The 13,790-nt window shown below is 40.6% G+C and overlaps 1 pseudogene; it reads right to left on the bottom strand.

Moving 5' to 3' along the window:
• Positions 1-139: 139 nt before the first annotated feature.
• Positions 140-13,790, bottom strand: part of LOC133065853 (glutaredoxin domain-containing cysteine-rich protein 1-like) — a 107,349-nt pseudogene continuing 93,698 nt past the window's right edge.

A 13,790-nucleotide genomic window follows, 5' to 3' on the forward strand; every position in this document is an offset into this window, starting at 1 on the left:
TCTTCTTTCAGCTAGCTTTATTGAACCCAAGTCTCATACCAGCTACTGCCATATTTCACTTGCTTCTGCTGCCCATGTTTGAAGCCACTGACAAGTCTTCATCAGTGAATCATGCCTCCTCAGGTTCCCAGGGCAAGTTTCACTTGGGCGGGATGTATGCTAGAATTTTTAGGCCAGAAAACTTGAGATGATTTGCTGACACCATTTTTGAGGACCCAGCTGCAGCTGCTAAGCCACTTGCCTCTCTGTTACTGGGGTAACTGTTAGAAACCGGGGCCTGAATTACAAACACCAGGGGAGTCATGGTCTGCTATGCAGCACCCTAGGAACAGCAAATTAGAACTCGGTATGAGCTCTCTGGTTTCTCTCCAAACGTATTGCCTATTTGCCCATTTCCTGTACAATGCCATGCTAGCATAAGAGCCAAGTGTGATGAATCTGTTCCCTGGACCTAATACTCTGCCTAAATCCCAGTAAACTTCTCACCTGGGTCTTAGGTCCTGTCACATGTGATCAGAGTTCCCATATACCAAGTTGCCAACTAATTTGACAGTGAAGGCAGCACAGCTTCATGGTCAAGGTCAAGGGGTCAGGTTTAGAATCTTGAGCCAAACACTGTTTACAAGGTCTGGAGCAACTAACCTAATCATCTGGGCCTCCGTGGCCTTATCTGAAAAACAAAGACGGTCACAGAACCCACCGTGCAGTGTTATTTTGGGGTTTGATAACTTAATACATATAATACCAGGAATAGGAACAGTGCTGGCCACTTAGAAAGAACTCCAATGTTTCCTACCTCAGGAATATTTGTCCTGTTTCATTGCCGAAAGCTAATCAGAAGAATTGGATGTGCTTGGATATGAATCTTGTCTTTTATCCACTTTTCCTCGTTCTTCCAACTGCTTCTCCAAGGCTCGTCTCTTTCCCTGGGTAAGTTTGCTTAAACCGTAGCCCCTTCACAGGCAGTTTAGGGCTTTCTGGGTGGCTGAAAATTCTCTACCAGTTTTGTTATATGGGCAGAGCAGCCCAACAGAGTTATAGCTCTTACAACTCCTATGAATGGTAGAAGCCAGTACCATACCATTGTATTTCAACATTAAGAATAGACTTAAATGTTTCTGGATTATTTATGGCATCTGTAGAATTGAGACAGACTTAATGAAGAGAATAAAATCCTCTTTCCAAGATTCTTTGAGCTGAGAGAGAGCGGTTATGTTAATATATAGCATGATAGTATTAATCAAGTTGCCAAATAAAGGAATTATAGACTCAAAGGAAAAAAATCCATGAATAGCTAAGATAAATCATCAATCTTTAAAAAGAAGAGTAATGAGGGACATTCACTCTATAGGACTCTAAAAGGAATAAAAATAGTATAGTACAATATTGGTAAAACAGGAACAAACAGATCAAGGGAAATTATGAGAAAGCTCAGACAAAGACCTGAATATATATATGGGGACTTACTATAATATAAAATTGGCAGCAGACATCGGTTGGATTATTTAAAAAGCAAGAAAGTTCCAGAAAAACATCTTCTCCTGCTTTATCGACAATGCCAAAGCCTTTGACTGTGTGGATCACAACATACTGTGGAAAATTCTTCAAGAGATGGGAATACCAGACCACCTGACCTGGCTCCTGAGAAATCTGTATGCAGGTCAGGAAGCAACAGTTAGAACTAGACGTGGAACAGACTGATTCCAAATAGGGAAAGGAGTATGTCAAGGCTGTATATTGTCACCCTGCTTATTTAACTTATATACAGAGTACGTCATGAGAAGTACTGGACTGGATGAAGTACAAGCTGGAATCAAGATTGCTGGGAGAAATATCAATAACCTCAGATATGCAGATAACACCACCCTTATGGCAGAAAGTGAAGAAGAGCTAAAGAACCTCTTGATGAAAGTGAAAGAGGAGAGTAAAAAAGTTGGTTTAAAGCTCAACATTCAGAAAACTAAGATCATGGCATCTGGTCCTATCACTTCATGGCAAATAGATGGGGAAACAGTGGAAAGAGTGATAGACTTTATTTTCTTGGGCTCCAAAATCACTGCAGATGATGACGGCAGCCATGAAATTAAAAGACGCTTGTTCCTTGGAAGAAAAGTTATGATCAACCTAAACAGCATATTAAAAAGCAGAGACATTACTTTGCCAACAAAGGTCCTTCTAGTCAAAGTTATGGTTTTTCCAGTAGAAAATAGAAAATTCCATCCATTTTGTCACATGTATGTATGAGAGAGTTGGACTATAAAGAAAGCTGAGCACTGAAGAATTGATGCTTTTGAACTGTGGTGTTGGAAAAGACTCTTGAGAGTCCCTTGGACAGCAAGGAGATACAACCAGTCCATCCTAAAGGAAATCAGTCCTGAATATTCATTGGAAGGACTGATGCTGAAGCTGAAACTCCAATACTTTGGCCACCTGATGCAAAGAACTAACTCATTTGAAAAGACCCTGATTCTGGGAAAGATTGAAGGCGGGAGGATAAGGGGATGACAGAGCAGATGAGATGGTTGGATGGTGTCACCAACTCAATGGACATGAGTTTGAGTAAACTCCTGGGGTTTAGTGATGTACAGGGAGGCCTGGCATGCTGCAGTCCATGGGGTCACAAAGAGTCAGACATGACTGAGTGACTGAACTGAACTGAAAATTGGCAGAACAAAGCAATAAAGAAATAATAGATTATTTAATAGAGGATGCTGGAAATCTCACTATGTATAAGAAAATGGAAATGGATTCTCCATTAATGAAAGAACCAGATGTTAACAAGCATAAAGTGAATAGAAAAAAATGTAGGCTGATATCTTCTGACCTTAAGACAGAATGATACTTCATAAATAAATGTTAAAAAGCACAAAAATAAGGGAAAATGGTGGGTTAGATTATATCAGAAGGTTTCTATTGGATGAAGGACACCAAGAAAGAATCTAAAAATAGGAAAGGAAATATTGACAATAACTAAAACCAACAAAAAGTTAACATCTAGACTATTGAAGGATCTTCTGAAAGCCAACAACAATAGCAAAACTTCCAAGGTTTTTAATGGGAAAGAATAAGAATATACAACATAAAGAAAAGAAAGTGAAGTTGCTCAGTCATGTCTGACTCTTTGCGACCCCTTGAACTGTAGCCCACCAGACTCCTCTGTCCATGGGATTTTCCAGGCAAGAATACTGGAGTGGGTTGCCATTTCCTTCTCCAGGGGATCTTCCTGATCCAGGGATCAAACCCGGGTCTCCCACATTGCAGGCAGACACTTCACGGTAATATACAACATACAGAAGAAGAAATTTAAAAATTTAACAAGCATACAAGGAAATGCCCAAACTCAATGGTTATCAGAAAAACATTAATTAAAATGATAAGGCTATATATCTTTATCCCTACTACCTTGGCAAAAATTATGGAACAACGTAAAACATTGTGGGGCATGTGGAAACCTAGGAAACTTCTTTCACTGTAGGAGGGAGTATTGGATGGTACAAACAATGAAGCGCCATCTGGCACTACCTGAAAAACTGGGGACATGCATAAGCTATTATCCAGTGATTTCTACTCTCAGAGAAGTTCACAAACAAATGTGGCCAAGGTTACTCCTTGCAGTAGTTTATTTGAAGGAGAAGTTAGAGGATAGCAGTAGATGAGCAGATGAAGAATAGTATATGGGCTATGTACAGCTGCCCTGTCCAAAATATAAGCCATCAGTCAGATATGGTTCATCATATTACTTATTTAAAATTCTTTATTTGATTTGAATTTAAATCACACAGAGTTAAATAAAATAAAAATTCAGTTCTTCCATCACACTAACTATTCTTTAAGTGCTCAATAGCTACATGCATCCAGTGACTACTGTGTTGGATAGGATAGAGTAAAAACATCTCCATCATCAAAGAAAGCTGGATTCAATTGTACTGTCATGGAGAAGTATGAAGCAATTTTAAAAAAAGGGATGAAAGTTTCATGAAAGGTAATATAGATGGTTCTTAAAAGCATAGTGCCTATAGAAAGGAATTTGAAACACAATTAGGTGTGTTACATAACATCATTTGTATAAATAAAAGTGTGCAGAAAAAAATAATAATACACATTGAGTTAAATCACCTAAATTAAAAGGTACATGTTAACCCAAATTGACGGTTTCCTCAAATTGATGGGACTGGAGTAGAGTACAGGGGCAAAAGGGAAAAAACAAACCCATCTGCACAGATTTTAGAGCTGAGAGGAGCTTTAGGTTATGAAGTACACACCATCATTGCGTTTGCCCTTCTGGGCAAGACTACAGTATGAGTAAAACATGATTCCTAACACCGAGGAGCATCTAGTTCATTTGGGACACGACTCAAATGCTCAAAGAAGAGTAGTAAGAAAAATTAAATGACTGTGACAAACACCTGAGAGAAAGAGGGATCCAGGAATGCGAAGGTGGGAGAAATCTGGAACGATGCAGGAAAGATGTGATGCTGCGGAGGGGCCTTGATGATGGGGGAGGAGAGTGAGGCAATGGAACAACAGCAGGCTAGGCAGACAGAAGGAAAGGTGGTAAGAAACCATGAAGTGGAAGGAACGGAAGAAAATCAGAAAAGAGGTTAGCAAGGCAGGCTGGCCCAGAAAGAGCGGGCCACGGCACATCCCACCACGTCACCACACTGCACGGTTCAGCTGGGAGGGTCTGAGTCATGCTCACTGGCCCAGAAAATGACTGATGCACCTCTTCCACTCTCAAGATGACCCAGTTAGCCTACAAAATATATGTAATTTAATTCTGCATATACAGAGAAACAGGCTGATAAAATTGAGAGAGATTGAAGACTTTCTGGGTACATACTGATTTGACACATTATATATCCAAATAAATATTTCTGAGATGCTGTAATTACAAGCACAGGAACAGAATTAGAAGGTGCACTTTTGGAGAAATAACTTTTTCTGTTATCTTTAGAAACGATGAGCTGGTCTTCGGGAAAAAGGAAAATAATTTACATAAAAAATGTTATTTGTGCTTCCAGACAATGGCCTGACTTGAAACACCTCATCACCATCTCTATAACAGAGAATTAGGTTCTAATAAAGCTGACTGGAATTTTCCCCTAATACTATGAGGTTGTTAGACGCTAACACTACGCACTCTCACTGGAGCAAACCTCACGGCAGGTGGTAGCAGATTAAAACTGCCACATGTATCCTGTTTCATATTTGTAAGAACACACAGAGAAAAATTCAATTAGGGAAACTCAATTACAATCAGAATGTGTTGAACATTTTGGTTACTAAAAATAAGTTGCTAAAAGCACAATTACCTCAATTTTGGTTAAGAGGTCTTGCAGTTCTCCTGATTCGTTCATTGACAAAATTTTCTCAGCACCCTATTAACAAGAGAGGGTAGGGGAGAAAGAAAATCCATTTTGTTAGTATTTGAGAAAAAAAAGTTCTAGACGGGAAAGTTTAACCCAGAAAATACTGGACAGGGTTTTTCACTTCAGATCTAAATAAACCTAAAACCAGTCTTCCCTGGAGGCTCAGTGGTAAAGAATCTGCCTGCCAGTTCAGGGGACGCAGGTTCAGTCCCTGGGTCTGGAAGATCCCCTGGAGAAAGGTATGGTAACTCACTCCATTATTTTTGCTGGGAAATTCCAAGGATAGAGGAGCCTAGCAGGCTACAGTCCATGGGGTCGCAAAAGAGTCGGACATGACTTAGCAACTAAATAATAACCTGAAAACCTAGATCCAGGAAACCAAAGGAGTAGAATGTCTCTTTCCTTTCACATATTCTCCCAGCTAGTAAGGCTAATGGTGGGCAAAAGGAAGATTGCCAGCAGAAGTTGAGTGATGGGAACCCACAGCTCTCAGATGAAGTCCAGATACGGAAGATTCCAGCACACCCTTCAGAGTTGTTCAGGAAGCTGAAGGCAGCCGCCTGGGAAAGGAAGCCTCTGAGCAAATCCCCAGCCTGGGCCACCTCTGCCCTACTCCTGGACCGCCCCTCCCTAGAGTCATACGTGTAAACACCAGAGCAACTGATAGTAACAATGAAATTACTGAGCATCCACAAAAGTACATATTGTGCGTAGACACCCAACATCATCTAATTTGATGTGGTGGATTCTCTTAATGGTAGAAAATGATGGCTGCTATCCAAAAGTCTACAAGCAATAAATGCTGGAGATGGTGTGGAGAAAAGGGAACCCTCTTACACTGTTGGTGGGAATGCAAACTAGTACAGCCACTATGGAAAACAGTGTGGAGATTTCTTAAAAACCTGGAAATAGAACTGCCATATGACCCAGCAATCCCACTTCTGGGCATACACACTGAGGAAACCAGATATGAAAGAGACACGTGCACCCCAATGTTCATCGCAGCACTGTTTATAATAGCCAGGACATGGAAGCAACCTAGATGCCCATCAGCAGACGAATGGAAAAGGAAGCTGTGGTATATATACACCATGGAATATTACTCAGCCATTAAAAAGAATTCATTTGAATCAGTTCTAATGAGATGGATAAAACTGGAGCCCATTATACAGAGTGAAGTAAGCCAGAAAGATAAAGACCAATACAGTATACTAATGCATATATATGGAATTTAGAAAGATGGTAATGATAACCCTATATGCAAAACAGAAAGAGACACAGAAGTACAGAACAGACTTTTGGACTCTGTGGGAGAAGGCGAGGGTGGGATGTTTCGAGAGAACAGCATCGAAATATGTATATTATCTATGGTGAAACAGATCACCAGCCCAGGTTGGATGCATGAGACAAGTGCTCGGGGCTGGTGCACCAGGAAGACCCAGAGGGATGGGATGGGGAGGGAGGTGGGAGGGGGGATCGGGATGGGGAACACATGTAAATCCATGGCTGATTCATGTCAATGTATGGCAAAAACCACTACAATATTGTAAAGTAATTAGCCTCCAACTGATAAAAATAAATGGAAAAAAAAAAAAAAGAAAATGAGCCTCAGGGAGATTAGATAACAATTCCCAGGTCGCCCAGAGAAAAAGCAGAGTTGGAACTAGAACACGAGCAGGGAATTTGCTCCAGAGCTGATGTTTTCAACTTTAAAATTTTACTGTGAAAAGGACAACAGAGGCCATGTATGTACTTTCCCACAAATCCATCATGTCTCTTGGGACTACTCATTTTCCTTTCCCTTCCAGCCTCTACCGACCTTTCCCCACTCTATTTCCCTACATCCAGCCATAGACAGGAAAGAAGGAAGACATTATTATTTCCCATCAAAGACAAGACCACTTCTGCGTTTTGCACATCATATCCCCGGCAAAGACTAAGTGTTGAATCCATTTTTGATTTGGGGTAGGAAATGGCAACCCACTCCAGTATTCTTGTCCAGAAAATCCCATGCACAGAGGAACCAGATGGGGCTACAGTTCATGAGGTCACAAAGAGTTGGACACGAGTGACTGAGCATTCATGCATGCCATTTTTGATTCATCAAGACAGACAGAAATATCATCAGATAAAAAAATACTTCCTGGATTCCTGTTTGTGCCGAAGACACAAAGACTCATTTAAAAAATTTAAAAAGCCCTCGTGTTAGGAGGTTACAATACATTTTTATGTAAACACACAACCAAGTAACCCTCAAGAAGAATGGGAGATGACTGCTCAATGAGTGACGCAGGAAATGGATGAACCAGGAGATCCCAGCAGGGAGAAAAGAAGATCTGCTTATGGGGAGCAGAAAAGACTTTCTGAGGTTGTTGGCATTTGATCTGGACTTTGAAGATTAGGTGAGGCTTTTAAGACAGGCAGGAAACTCCACCAGGGATGTATGGGAGTCTTTAGTTTTGTGTTTCGTTTACTTGAGTTTATTTTATATTGGTCCTAGTGGTAAAGAACCTGCCTGCCAACTCAGGAGACATAAGAGATGTGGGTTTGATCCCTGGATTGGCAAGATCCCTTGGAGGAGGGCATGGTAACCCACTCCAGTATTTTTGCCTGGAGAATCCCATAAACAGGGGCGCCCGGTGGAGCCCTGGTGGGCAGAGAGTCAGACGAGACTGAAGTGACTTAGCACACGTGCACACATATCATCTTACCCACAGTCAGGAATGTCCAACAAAGCACAGTGAATGAACACACAGGGCTACAGAAAATACATTCTCTTCCTTTGTCTGTCAGTGGTTTTGCCAGGAATACAGATATGACTTACTTAGAGTGAGAACAAATTAAGGAGACATCAAAACAAAACATTAAAAGCCTAAAATGTGGTAATAACTGGTATATTTTACTTTTGCTACATTCTAATTCTTTTAGGAGTTACAGGGGACATGAGTTCTCTGCATAAACTAAAATGGGAAAAGCCTCAGGAAATTTGGTACGTGAACAAAGCAGTAAGGAGAATATCTGACTCATTTTTCTTCAATGAAAGAAAATGTACCCCAGTGACTACAAAAAATAAGAATGTACCCACGCAGCCATCATGCATCTGCTTCCCAGATCTTTCCTTATCTTAGGAAGGTGCCTTAGTCTGCTGTTTAGAATACCATGCACAGGTCAGAAAAGGACTATCTCACTACCCCCAGATGCATGAAATTTACTGTCTTCAGCCGAGTCGTTCCAGCACCATCAGGACTTCTGGAGCAGACTCCATGTTTCATGAGAATCTCAGGCTGTGCTCACATAAGCCATGTGACGAAAGGTGTGAGAGTCTATGCTGCTGGAGACATCTGCATGGCTGTAGCCCAGATGCTGGGCCGAGGTCTTGAGGGAGGAAAAGCTCTGCTCTCCAGTAGAGACCTAGGAGCTAAGAATTTCCACCCCCGTCACCGCAGCTGCTCGACGTGGCCTCTGCCGCAGCTCCACGCGGCCGGACCGCCCCTGGTCTCCTTGGGAGCAGCCCGCTGGGCCCTGAGCTATGTACTGAGCTGTCACAACAACCAAAATCGCCTGCTTGCCCACAGGGTTCCACGTCTGCACCTCCACCTGACCCTGTCCTTGCTGAATCTAAGTGCAAGTTCCTACAGGGAGGACAAGGGCATCAAACGGTGTCCTCTCTGCTCTTCGGCAGCAGCAACAAGATGGGCATCTCAGCCTCATTGGCAAAGACTATGGGCTTTCCTGGTGACTCACCAGTAAAAATTCTGCCTGGAATGCCTGCCAATGCAGAGAAAAACTAGAGTCCTCCCATCCCGAGACTTGGGACATTTACCAGGGCGACTCCCAACCTGATATTTACCAAGGTAACTCTGTCTGCACTGCATTTACGTATTCCAGAGGTCTTATTCCATACTGTTTTCCATCGAGAGCTTTCCAATTATTACTTGACCAATAATGAAGCCCTTGTGTCCATAAAAGGGAGTGTATTTCCTTAAGCATCCCCATTTTGGGGAAATAGTCTTTTTTGCTGGCTGGTATTTGGCTAGGAATGTCACATGTGAGTTTGTTGCTTTTAAAATATAACTCCACATACAATTCCACACAAGTCAAAACTAATTAATGATTCTATTGATTGGCACAGTTTGCCAAGACTGCCAATATACCTGTGGAAATATTTCTAGTATATTTTTCAGTTAATGTAGAATCAGGTTTTTTTTTCTGAAAATTAATATCTTCCTGAAAATAATGATAATAGCAATGTGTTAAGTGGTTTACAGACACTGGCTCTTTAATTATCAGTGTGAAGTAAGTATCATTGTCACGATTTTTGAAATGAAGAAACTAAAGTATGAGGATGAGGGCAGTATGCCAGGCCTTTCTGTTAGTGAAATACAAGGCCGGGGGCACCTCCCTTACGCCCTTCATACTTTAGTTTCTTCATTTCAAAAACTGCGATAATAATGCTTACTTTGATAGTTTACATATGACGATGTGGCATATGTAAAACCGAAATGATAGCTATGATTGAGCCTTAAGTTTGATTCTGCGCCAGCTCCTCCACTGAAACAAAGTTTTCTTAGCACAACAGTTCACACAATGCAATGCCTTACATAAGATTTTAGAAGACGTGGCTGATATAATAAGTAACCCTTGCCTTTTTATTAACTATAAAACATTAATATTTGTTTTTGTTATTGTTTAGCCCCTAAGCTGTGTCTGACTCCCTGTGACCCCATGGACTGTAGCCTGCCAGGTTCCTCTGTTTATGGGAGTTCCCAGGCAGGAATACTGGAGTGGATTGCCATTTCCTTCTCCAGGGACCTTCCGGACCCAGGGATCAAACTCAGGTCTCCTGCATTTGCAGGTGTTGGCAGGTGGATGCTTCACTGCTCAGCCACCAGAGAAGCCCATGGTCTCCGGTGAATGTCAATGCAGAAATGGCTCTTGAACCAAACAATAGACAATTTCATCTCGCCCACTTAAAGCAGGTTCCTTTTCCCTCTCAGATGCCTCCCTGCACTTATTTTTCTCTCCATATTTTATTATGTCTTTGAGTGACTGGGATGAAACCCAACATCCTTAGCACAATCTACAGAGGCCTTCACGATCTTTTTGGACCAACCTTTCCAGCCCTGTGTTGTAATACCATATGCTGATACTCTGAATTTCTCCCATTTTCCTGGACACACCACATCCTTGCATAAAATAAGATAATATGCTTTTGCACATGCCTCATCCTTTTGCCCAAAGTTTCTCCTATCCTCACCATCCTCTTCTGGAAAATTTCTATACATCCTCCCAAACCCAATGGAAATGTTACCTTCTCAATGAAATGTCTTTGATTTTCTAAGACACAAATCTCTGCTCTTGTCCCACCACACAGCAATCCTAGTGGTGATGACAAGGGCTACAACTTCTTCAAGGATCAGCTCTTTGTGGGGTGCGCTATACACACTCAATAAATATTCACCAGGTTTATGTCTTCTATCTTTTTGTAGTAAATGCAGTAATAAACTCCAAATGTTTCTTATAATAATTGCCACTTAAAAAGGAAAATAAACAAGGTCATGAGTCAGCACGTACCCTGGTGGAGGTAAACTTGCGAAAGGGACCTAAACAGAAAGACAGATACCTAGAGAAGACAGAGGGATGAAGACAATGCAAATGATTTCCTCTTGTTATCACTTCTCTCATCTGGGCACATGATAGGGAGCAAAGAACAAGCCCCTGGCAGCTGACTTCTGATGAAGCCCAGGAGGCTAGGACTGTCAAGTCCTGGCTGCTAAAGGACCTTTCCGCTGTGTAATCAGGAGAGCAGATGGCAGAGCTGGTGTTTAAGCAACTCAACCACCACGCAGCAGGGTGCCTGCCAAAGGATGTGTTCAACAAATGTGTATTGTCATGGTTGCCATGCGCCCCAGAAGGGAAGGTTACATCCGCCCTGGAGATAGGCCACCTGAGCCCAGCTGACAAAGGCAGGCCTGACTTCAGGAATTAGCTTTGGATCTTCTCCAGCACATGAACAAACTCCACCGAGGCCCTGGTATTCTACACGAAACACTTAGGCTTGGAACATGTTCAAAGCAGCCGCAGCAGTATCCCACCAGTGTCTAAAAAAACCAGTAAAAGCTCCTGTGGATAATTTCATTCTAAAAAGCACAGTTTTGCTCTGTCCCTGGCAGGAAGAAGTAAGTATAAAATTAAACCAGCTGACTTGTTTTGTGCAATTATATAATACAGACTTTTGGTGTTAGAAAACACCTGCCAAAGACTGATTTTAGTTTTATGTAATTAATTTTTTCAGTGTGGTTCTAAAGAACAACTTCCTATGGAGGTTAATCTTGATTGTTTTTTATAATAAATCCATATCATCAAAATAAACGTTCATAACAATGTGTATTATTTTCTTTCCTATGGCAGAAGGCCACCTCTCCTTTTGCTTTAATATTAGTATCAAATCATCTAAAAGTGATACCAAGTTACCAGGCTAAAAGAAGATAGTATTGAGGGTTGAGCAGAATAAGCCAGAAGATTGCATTATTTAATAGATTTAGATTGTCACCACTGCGTCACAAAATTTTCTCCTCATAAATTGAATTTTAGAATACAGTGATTAAGTTCAGAAAGGTTTTTTTTTAAACTGAGATACAATTGACATACAGCATCTTACTGTTTTCAGGTGTATAACATGATGAGTTGGTGTTTGTATACACAGTGAAATGATCGCTACAAGAAGTCCAGTTAACGTCCATCACCACACATTGCTACAGTATTTTTTCTTGTGATGAGAACTTTTCAGATCTGCTCTCTTAGCAATTTTCAAATATGCAGTATAGTACTATTAACAACAGTTACCATTCTGTACATAATATCATATAACTTATTTGTTCTATAACTGGAAATTTGTACATTTTGACCCCCCTTCACCCATTTTATTTCTGCCCACTATACCTTTGGCAAACATCAATCTGTTCTCTGTATCTATGACTATGGCAGATTCTTTTTTCTTTTTGTCTTGTGGGGGTTAGACTCCACAGATAAGTGAGATCATATTGTAGCTTTCTTTCTCTGACTTATTTCACTTAGCATAATGCCATAAAGGACCATCCATGAGATCACAAATGGCAAGATTTCCCTCATTTTTATGGTTGAAAAACATATATGTATCATATTTTCCTTAACCACTTATCAACTGATGGACAGTGAGGCTGTTCTGTATCTTGGCTATTGTAAATAATGCGGAGATGAGCACTGAGAGTGCGCGTATATTTGGGGTTAGTGCTTTTGTTTTCTTCGGATAAACACCCAGCAGTGGAATTGCTGGCTTGTGTGGCAGTTCTGTGTTTAGGTTTTTAAGGGACACCCATACTATTTTGCATAGTGGCTGCACCGATTCGTATTTCCCCCCATAGCGTACAAGGGTTGCCTTTTCTTCACATCCTTGCCAGCACTTGTTATTTCTTGTCTTTTTGATGACAGTCATTCTAGCAGGTGTGAAGCGATGTCTCAGGATTTTGACTTGCATTTTCTTTAGGATTACTGACATTGAGTACCTTTTAATGCACTTGTTGGCCATTTGTAAGTCTTTTTTGGAAAAATGTTCATTCAGATCCTCTGCCCCTTTTTTAATCGGATTATTTGCCTTTTCACTATTGACTCTATATTTTGGATACTAACGCCTTATCAGATGTATGATTTGCAAATATCTCCTCCCATTCTGCAGATGGTTCCCCTTGCTATGCAAAAGCTTTCTAGTTTGAGGTAGTTCAACTTGTCTATTTCTACAACCAAGGGATTTTTTAATAAGACTCCAGATTAAATCCTAGGATCTCCACTTACAAGTTAATTTGACTTGGACAAAAACTCTTTAAGACTCAGTTTCCTTATTTGTAAATTGTGTATAATAATATGTACAGTGTTGTCAGAAAGATGGCATGAAATGATATGAGTCTATAATTTTGTATAACGCATGATAGGAATTCAATAAATAGTCATTTAATTGTTTATTATTATTATTATTATCATTATTGAACTCCCCAAGAACAGTTATAAGCTAGAATCTATTTCAAGCTCTCAAAATCTGGTTCACAAATACTTCCCATCCACAGTCAATAAATAATAAAAGGTACATGCAAATCAACAACAGTCTCTCAATTGTTTTGGGGTAATGACACCATAAAGGAATGTAATAAAAGGGGGGCTCATATAAAACAGTGGGATGAAAAACTCAGTTGTGTAAACTATTGAAAAGCTGAGATACTTGAGGACTTTCCAGACAATAAAAGTTCTTAGCTAAGTTGTAGAATGGCTAAAGTATTCTTTATTATGGGAGATTTAGCAAGCTTTCAACTAGGACTCTGAAGAGGCAAAAAGGGACAGTTAGTGAAAAACTTTGTTGATGAAAATTGAGTTGATTATTTTTCTGGGACA

This window comes from Dama dama, chromosome 12 (assembly GCF_033118175.1).
Source record: "Dama dama isolate Ldn47 chromosome 12, ASM3311817v1, whole genome shotgun sequence".
Taxonomy (NCBI): domain Eukaryota; kingdom Metazoa; phylum Chordata; class Mammalia; order Artiodactyla; family Cervidae; genus Dama; species Dama dama.